This window comes from Haliotis rubra, unplaced genomic scaffold (assembly GCF_003918875.1).
Source record: "Haliotis rubra isolate DU_JTF1 unplaced genomic scaffold, ASM391887v1 Scf1274, whole genome shotgun sequence".
In the NCBI taxonomy this organism is placed as follows: domain Eukaryota; kingdom Metazoa; phylum Mollusca; class Gastropoda; order Lepetellida; family Haliotidae; genus Haliotis; species Haliotis rubra.
In genome coordinates this window covers 80,387-87,616 of record NW_025765197.1, presented here as the reverse complement: position 1 = coordinate 87,616, position 7,230 = coordinate 80,387, and the positions used below count along the sequence as shown (strand labels likewise).

Genomic DNA, 7,230 nt, shown 5'->3' with positions numbered 1-7,230 from the left:
CATCGAGCTGCATAAGATGAGCTAGACGGAGACATCTTTTGGGGACGTGTAAAGCAATTAGAGTTTGCAGATAAACTGGAGCCTTTTGTTGCAGTGACTTGAAGACAAAGGTCAGGACCTTGTAATTGATCCGTTGCTTGATAGGTAGCCAATGAAGCCTCTTTAGAACCGGTGTTATGTGTTCATGTTTTGACATATGTGTAATGCCATGTTAGAGCCTGTTTTTGTGAACCGTGACAAGAGTTGGTTTAAGTTGTAGCTTATTTTTAGAGAAATAACACACCTTAAATGATAACAATTCTAACTAAAACTGACTCTGATTTGCACATTTTGTACTCTAGTTATGAAGTATCATTTCTAAAGAAATTGGAATTGATGAAATATGAACGTCGTGATCTGTGGTAGGAAAAAAAGAACAGCTTTGAAAACAAACGATTGTCGGAGAGAGTTGTTTCGGAAATAAACCCTCTTCTCGCGTCTTACATGAATAATCGTTTCCAATGGCAGGAATGAATGCTTAAAACCAATTATTATAATCTTCATGTATATTTAACACTTACTTCTACTTTGTTAGTAACTCAGTTAGGTTCCGATAACCAAAAGATGACTTCATCGTGTTACCAAATTTGCAAGTGTGTTTGTCCTCTCCTCCTGAATTCAGGAATTCGGTTGATATCATGATAAGCGTTTAGCAATCTTAAAGCTGATAGTAGAGTCTTATATGTACTGATACAAACACCAATAGATGGTATCTCATCTTGTGTACATTTCAGAAGAAAAACGATCAAATTATTTTTGTTACCATGGTTAGGAACGCCAGAGCCCCATCTACTGGAACACTTGGATGTAATACCAATGAAGCATACAAATTTAACATACCACAATATCGACTGACATGTTTTATTACAATTTTAGTTTCCACAAGAATTTAGGAATATTGCCAATGCAAGACAGTTGTTATCACTCCAACAGGCCAAATAACAAGAGCTGGTTAAATAGACGTTGAAACTGTTGTTGTTGTTGTTGCTGCTGCTGTTGAACAGGCTGGGCTGAAAACAGTCAAATGTCAAATCAGAATAGATCTGTGCTTTATGTGGAACATGCATTGTACGTCTATTTTGCACTCATACAATCTAAGGACTCTTCTGTGCCGAGATACAGGGTGATGCTATCACACATTATTCAAATATTATATATCCGAAATCATATACCGGTATGTATGTCTTGGTAAATGTTTCTTCACTGTCTTATACTGACGTCAGGTAATAAGAGCACATCACACAACTTACGGAAACAGGTCCTGTTGTCGAAGGATGGCAGGGATAGGTTGGGGTTGCACAGACAGCCGTACGACCCCGCAGTGTCGACACATCTCCCACTGGGCACATAGGTGTGGAGATTGGGCTCATAACTCACCCCACAGAGGTAATTATTTTCTGAACACTCGTCAATATCTGAAAAAACACAAACTTCATGAGGTCTATTTGAACACGTGACAATTTAATTCTGGACACTCAAAAGTCCAGAAACTCTCAGCACTGCAACTTTCTGACAAGGGATTTGACAAAATTAAACATGTATTTGTCATGAATATATACTAAGGATGAAAAAAATTACAAAAGATTTTTTTGAAAACTCAAAATTTAAACTCGCGAATAGTGACCCATGGGCGAAATTGTTTAGTTCCGCTCAGAATTCATGTTTTCGAGGTTGTACTTGAATTAAAGTATGTTTATGTATCATGACACAAAATTCAACTCATTTTGACTTGATTCGGCTTAACAACAAGTTCTATTATATATATGGATATACACTTCTTTAATATGATATGAGCGACGTTTCGGTGTAGCTACTAACATCGTTATCAAGCAAATGATAACGATGTTAGTAGCTACACCGAAACGTCGCTCATATCATATTAAAGAAGGTGTATATCCATAGAACTCTCCTTGTTGTTCATCACACCACCTTCTAAATGCCACTTAAACAAGTTAATTCGGCTAATTTAGAGCAATATTTAAAAATCTCGCCCATGGGCAGAAAACAATTTTATCATAGGCGGGAATATTTACTTTTGCTTTTTTAATGTTTTGGAGGCTGTAAATGAATTGGATTTTCACATGCAATGGTAATAATAAACGTATCCCGCATTTATGCTCAGCAAAAGTAAAGACTTTAAAATACATGAGAGTTGTCTGACCTGAAGAATCAGCTGCCGGGCTTTGTGTCAAAATATCCATTCTAATTACACAAAGAAATTAGGAATATTGTTTGACAACTTTAGAAATTGGGCAGGTGTGCGTCTGGTCTTTCAAATAACCGGTGTTTTGTATGACTGTGCAAGCCGTTAGCTATTTAACTCATTGTTACGACATACACAAAGGATAACACCAGGTTATTGCGACATACATTAAAATACACACTTCGATATTACGACATACACACACGCACATAACTCGTTATCACAACATTCATGCCGATACGGGCGGTGGGGTAACCGAGTGGTTAAAGCGGCTGCTCGTCACGCCGGAGACCCGGGTTCGATTCCCTACATGGGTACAACGTGTGGAACCCATTTATGGTGTCCCCGCCGTTATATTGCTGGAATATTGCTAAAAGCGGCGTAAAATTTCACTCACTGATGCCAATACACTCATTATTGTTGAAGTAAAATTAATGTGTTTTATCAAAACCTGGTGATTGACAAATGGCGAGGTTATGTGTGACATATAACTTACTGGAGCACACATTCGGGTCGGTTAGAGTCGTCTGGAAACCTGTAGTACAGTTGCACGTAGGGACAATTGTAACTGGTGGCAGGACACAGACGCCATTAAGGCAGCCAGCAGTGTCGCACAGAGCTGTCAACCAAACCAATAATACCTTTCTTATCAAAACGTTTCATCCAAAACATCATAACTAATCAAAGCATTTATGCCGTAAATTCGCATATGACCATCAAAGATAAAGAAGAATATGTAATTATGCTATAATGTATTTCTTTCATACAGAGGATTTAGAATTCTAGAAAAGGAATTATGCTAGAATTAGAAGTCGCTTGTTTGATGAAAAAGTTGTATATATTCATGCAATTTACAGCGTTGAGGTGAACTTGAATACACTCTGTATATGATACTCATTCGCATTTCGAAATACATAGATATCATCGTTCAATGACAATTCTAAAGGACTTTTATAGGGCTTAATCCAAGATGTTTGGTAGTCGAGAGGCGTTAATCTACGGATATCACGAACTGAAATTTGTAGCTCCTTTGAGATCGATAAAACCGTAGTTTACTGTATAATGTATACATATATGTATGGTTCAGTATGCCTGTTAAAGCTGTGAATACCTAGAAAAAAATCACGTGTGAATGACCTCCACCACGTAAAATAATACTAAAATTAACTTACCTTGAGCTGATGTCAACGGCATGTACACCGCCAAGACAACAGCAAGGGTGAACAAAGACGAAAACATGGTGTAAAAAATCGAGTCAGTAGACAATGCATCTGTGATAGACAGACATCGGGTTATATAGCTGCCCTGCCTCACCCCCAAAAAGGAATATGTTTTTGTTCACTTCTCTCCTCGTCATTTGACATCAGATATGCCCATAACTTTTAAATCACATCACGGAACAAAAGCAGTATATCCACAGCTATGTGCGTACATCCATCATTTGTTACAAGACATGCTGCTGTTATTACACTGGGATTAGACTTTTTCTTTCATGGTATTAAAGAAAATATCCATAGAGGTAGATGACCTCCTGGTGACTCTGTGAGTGACCTCCCATTCACTCTTCATCTTGTACGTGATGTTATGAAGGCCTCAGGACATACGTTCCAAGTTATTGATAGTCTGATAAAAGGATTGCCACACAGTACCAGTTTGAATCTCATTGTCTCGTTATCTTCTGATGACTAAATAGAGAGATTATGAGCGGAGTAGGTGTTGTTTTTTTGGGGGTTATTATTGGAAATATCATACATTTATTAGATTACATTAGATTACATTACAATAGCTGAGTTGGGGGTTGGGGGGTCGGGGTCTATTTTGAAACGTCATACATTACATTACATTACATTACATTACATTACATTATTGAACCGCGATAATTATGATGTAGTGTCCTCCAGATCGAACATAGTTAATACGTAAACAGTGTTAGTCCTATCTGCACTGTATATTCAAGCATATTCAACCGAATCAGTACTTTGAGAATAACAATCTGAAAACAGACCATTCCTTATTTAATGAGAAATGTTCTTCTTTAAAACATTTATTCCTTAAAACAAATATTACTTTTCTCCAAAAGGTCGTTTCATATCATTTACTTTTACTTAGAACATCAAATCACAATCATCCAGACAATTGGTCTGTTCTATTCTTGGAGGATAGAACATTGTGTATTTCTTCAACTCACCAGCAACTGGAGACGTATTTCTTTTAAATATATACTATCTGTGCAAAAGAATACCCAGTCTGGGCTGTACTCAGAAACAAATTACGTTAGGTGTAAAGGGGAAAATAGCTGTCAAAGCTTATGTAAATGGATCACTGAAAATCAGGGATGACACCAGATGTTCACGACATGGGTAAGATTACTAAGAATGTCCTGTCCTACCGGTAGCATTGGCATAATAATATTGATTGGAATGAAAGTAAATTTGTCTGACTATCGCAAGACATACAGGAATGAAAAATTAATTTATGTCTATAAATATTATTTACAATTTTCATTCTCCAAGAAATAATAGACGCTCGAAACTTATGTTCTTAAACTGATATTTGTCACTCAAAATTGTTTTTCAGCTTGTCACATGGTTTCATGTAAATATATTGTATTATATCAAAGATATGTATGTGAAATCTGTTATTTGTTCCACAGTGGTACTGCTCAGGCATTTAGCGACCGAACAGTTTCAAATTCATTCTAATAATTCCACCGATCATGATGCAACCGGTGTATTGTGACGTGGTTTGTCATAGTCTAATAACTCTTCTGTATTTAAACAAAGTTTGGTTATAAATGTTTAAAACTATAAATGGGACAGCTCGGGTGATGTTGACCCGGGTACTGCGTTAAATTTCGGTAGGCGGTGCGTCAATTTTCTGTTTATGTGAGCAACCGGCGCGGTTTGTATGCAATTTCACATGAGGTGAGTCATTTTACCTCCATACGTCTGTCTCACAGTCCCTGAACCACCATATTTTCTCTACTGGCTCAGGTTCTGAATCTCCCATCTCGCTTGGGCGCCTTTTCAATTTAAACGAGTTTATTTGTTACTATCAAAATTATGTACATTCGGAGAATCTCCCATTTCATTGGGGCGCCATTTCAATTGAAACTGGTTTATTTGTTGCTATCAAAATTATGTATATTTAGAGAATCTCACATCTCACTGGGGCTCCTTTTCAATTGTAACGGGATTATTTGTTACTGTCAAACTTATTTATATTTGGAGACTAAGCGTTAGTCTACGCGATACACAGTCGGGTTAGATTTGTTTACATCAGTTGTGGGGGACAGCAACGATTTGGGATGAAAGTTAAAACACTAGATAAACAATTCAGTTCAGTTTCAAATCACAAAAGTGTCAAAACCTGTCCATAATAATAGGAAGGCCTTTCTAAAAGCAGAATTGAAATAAAAGCGGCAAAATCCTGTCCGTAATCATATACAATTGATTCTAAAACAAAATTAAAATAAGAGCAAAACAAATCTTCCCATAATCAAAAACGGCTTATCACTCGTTTATACATTCTTGTCGACATTATATTATCACATTTTAGCACTCTGAGTCATTATGCAAAGATCAAAATATGGGTAAGTCCTCCGCCCATATCTCCACTCCTAAATTTTAACGATGAGGAAATATATATACTCTCCAAAAAAAGAAACGCATATAGGAATTTCAAGCGTATGTTTATGTTTATTTTGAGTGGGCATCCAGAACTGCACGGCATCGCCTAGGCATCGAATGAATAAACCTCAGAATCTCGTGTTGCCCAGTCGCAGCCCACTCTGCCTGTAGTGCCTGTAGTGCGAGTTGCTGAAGTGTCTGGGTCTGAGGGTTACGGCGTCGCACTCGTCTGTCCAGGGCATCCCACAGTTGTTCGATCGGGTTTAAGTCCGGTGATCTTGAGGGCCAGGGGAGCACATTGATGTTGTGGTTCTGGAGGAAGTCTCTAGTGTGACGTGCAGTGTGGGGCCTGGCATTGTCCTGTTGAAACAACTCCCTCTGGTGATCAATGATCGGAAGGAGGTGTGGGCGTAGGATTTCGTCACAGTACCGTTGAGCTGTCAGGCTGCCCTGGATCATAACCAAATCACTTCTCCTACGACAGTTGATCGCTCCCCACATCATAACACTTCCCCGGCCGAATCTGTCCACCTGGGGAACGCAAGCGTCGGCGAAACGTTCACGTCGACATCTGTACACCCGCATTCTTCCATCGCGTCGTTCCAATAGAAATCGTGATTCATCACTGAACCAGATTCTACGCCAATTCGGTAGGTTCCAGGCCTGAACGTTGGTGCACCATTGAACTCGATGTCGACGATGTTGTTGTCGTAGTGGTCGCTCGAGGTCGCCCACTACGGGGGGCATCTGCTACCGCATTCTGCCGGCGATATCTCTCCCAGTGCCGTGAAAGGGTGCTTTGGTGAACATTCATGCGTCGGGCAACTGCACGTTGAGACTGGCCAGCTTCAAGCAAACCAATGGCGATATGACGGTTGGCTTCGCTTAGACGTGGCATTTTGCGTTCGTCAACAATATTCCAAATACAGTGAATAATCGACAGACGGCGATCATCCTTTTATACCCTTCATGCATTGCATTGCATGTGAATTGTGTATTCTGTGACACTACACGCCGAAATTGAAAATCATGCTGTTAAATACGGGTATTTTACGGATGGTGCGTTTTGTTGTGATGTTTCAACACATAAACACCATAGGACTCATAAACAGAGCAAAACCTTTTCTAAAATGAATCACGTTTTAATTCATTGCTACATGAAATTTCTATTTTCATGATGCGTTTCTTTTTGGGGAGAGTATATATTCAGGTAATATGATTTAATTTAAGAGGGGATAGGGGTGGAAGTCTAGAAAAGATATCAGTCGGTTTCGCTATTTCCAGCTCATGTGTGTAATTCAGCGGAAGGGAAAAGATTACTTTATGAATACAGTTTCTCACGTACTGCGTGCACCCCTC

At 38.8% G+C, this 7,230-nt stretch overlaps 1 long non-coding RNA gene across 1 annotated transcript; it reads right to left on the bottom strand.

Annotated features, from left to right (window-relative positions):
• Positions 1-1,025: 1,025 nt before the first annotated feature.
• On the bottom strand, positions 1,026-2,853 carry LOC124266718. The gene is made up of 3 exons (XR_006895826.1): positions 2,739-2,853; positions 1,290-1,454; positions 1,026-1,049 (listed from the first exon to the last, which is right to left on the bottom strand). It is a non-coding gene; the product is annotated as an uncharacterized LOC124266718 (long non-coding RNA).
• Between the last annotated feature and the right edge of the window lie 4,377 nt (positions 2,854-7,230).